This window comes from Mastomys coucha, unplaced genomic scaffold (assembly GCF_008632895.1).
Source record: "Mastomys coucha isolate ucsf_1 unplaced genomic scaffold, UCSF_Mcou_1 pScaffold1, whole genome shotgun sequence".
NCBI classification, from domain to species: domain Eukaryota; kingdom Metazoa; phylum Chordata; class Mammalia; order Rodentia; family Muridae; genus Mastomys; species Mastomys coucha.
Window position 1 is genome coordinate 53,332,341 of NW_022196891.1, and position 2,175 is coordinate 53,334,515.

General features: G+C 44.8%; 1 protein-coding gene and 1 long non-coding RNA gene across 6 annotated transcripts in view; one reads left to right on the plus strand and one right to left on the minus strand.

Annotated features, from left to right (window-relative positions):
• The window catches only part of LOC116101760, a 17,615-nt gene extending 16,678 nt beyond the window's left edge, over positions 1-937 (plus strand). Inside the window, exon 2 of the long non-coding RNA XR_004122916.1 lies at positions 601-937. This is a non-coding gene — a long non-coding RNA (uncharacterized LOC116101760). The remainder of the gene's footprint in view (positions 1-600) is intronic.
• Positions 1-2,175, minus strand: part of Fam163a (family with sequence similarity 163 member A) — a 94,599-nt gene that overhangs the window by 61,962 nt on the left and 30,462 nt on the right. The window lies entirely within an intron of this gene.

Sequence of the window (2,175 nt, forward strand, 5' to 3'; positions counted from 1 at the left end):
GAGAGAGAGAGAGAAAGAGAGAGAGATCTGTTGCATAGCAGTGTGAACATATCAACACATTTTAGCTGTGCATCTAAACATGGGTACCATGCTAGGTTTTGTATTGCATTGCATTGTATTGTACTGTACTGTATTGCATTGTATTATACTGTACTATATTGTATTGCATTGTATTATATTTTACTGTACTATATTGTGATGTACTATATAGTGTGGTATTATATTGTATTGTACTGTATTGTGATGTATTTTTGCAGTAGTGTCTCACCATATAGCCTAAGTTAGCCTAGATCTCATGATCCTCCTGCCTCAGCCTTCTGAGTGCTAGGATTACTGGCATTTGCCAGCATAGTTGAGTTACTCATTTACTTTAGCATTTCCTCATTCTGTTTTTATTTATGAAGCCCCTCGTGTGCATTTTTAACTTTTAAAGGCGTAGGACACCATGTCCAACTTTTAAAAAAGATTTATTTCTTGAGAATTTCATACACATATGAGATGTTTAGATCAGTTCCAACCCCTACCCCTCCTCTCCAATATCTTCCCTGTCTTCTCTCCCACTTCCCTCATGTACTCTCTCTCTTATTTTTAAACCTGCAGAGTCCACGTACTCTGCCGGTGTGTGCATGGTGCAGGACCACCTACTGGAGCATGAGAAACCTGCCAGGCGCTGCATCCCTGAAAAACCAACACTCCTCCTGACAGCAGCCATCAACTGCTAATAACTTTTCAGTCAGGGTGGGACTTCAGGGGCCCACCCCCCACCCATGCTAGGGTTTGGTTGGCTTGGTCTCATGCCTGCAGTCACAGTCGATGTGACCCTCATCGTGTCCAGCCGACACCGTTTCACTGCAGGCACCCATGGCGTCTGGTTCTTACAATGCTCCCTGAGCCTTGTGGAAAGGAAAGGAAAGGGGATATAAATGTCTCACTTAGAGCGTTCCATAGTCTCGTGTTCTCTGCACACTGGCCAGTTGTAGGTCTCTGTATTAATTTTCTGATGAGGGCTGAGAGATTCACTAACCTATGAATACAAAGAGAAAAACCTGGGGGGGGGGGAGTGCTATATAAATATGTTCCATTTAGTTGAATAAAATTACTGCGTTCTTCCCTATGGCCTGTGGACTAATAGACATTGGTTTGGGCCCAGTTTACTGTACCAGGCATGAGTACAGCCTTGTGGAGCAGGCTTTAAATTCAATCAGAAAGCAACAGGTTAGTCCTATAACATTTATGCCAGTATTGCACTGACTAATCTCGTCAGGCCACTGGCTACTGTAGTGTGCAGGGTTCACAGCTGAGTTTAATTGTTAATAATATTCTCCCCAAGTAGCATAAATTGAAACTTCTGGCACTATGAAAGCTAGAGTCCTACCATCAAGTTCTGGAGAGTAACCAAGAGAGATGGCAATAGCTTGTGATGTTTGAGGGTGTAGGGGACCCCACTGACCAACAACTCCATAAGAGGCAACCCATACTTGGCTTTTTGCTTGATAGGCTATAGTGTCTGAGAAAGGTTTTGTCTCCCCCACCCCCGGTTCCATGCTAAAGAGTAACTCTGTTTAAAATCCTTTTATATGTGTATATATTTCAGGAAGCTTCTACAGTAGTGGGTTTCTATATAGCATTTTCAAAGGTGTTCATTACACAGTCCCCACATGTTGGGAACCATGAGAGCCTTGAGATAAACATCCTGCCCCAGCTTATTGAGAACCCTGAGATTAACATCCTGCCTGACAATCACAAGGATCCAGCTTGGCCCTGAGAAAAGAACATTCACAGAAATCCACCCCCTCCCCACCTGTCACCCTGGAGCTCAACCCCAGAAGATTTTGTAACCTTCCATCTCCCTCCTTCCTCTTCCCCTCCCCTCCAAGATTTTTGCTTTAAATATGCTCTGCTCCACTAAGTAAACGGCTCTTGACAAGCAATGCTTCCTTGAGTCCTGTCGTCTCTCTTGCCCATTCTTTATTCACAGGTTGTGACTCTCCTCAATCCCCCGAATAACTTGACCTGCAGGCCAGGTCAGGTGGCACCCAACGTGGGGCTCGAGGCACGATCACCCCGTGGATTTCATGACAGTTCCCAATCGTCTGGGACCCGTAGGCATTAGGTGAGTCATCTGTCCTGCAAAGCTCAAGAATGGGCCACTCCTTGTCCAAAGAGGCTCGTTTC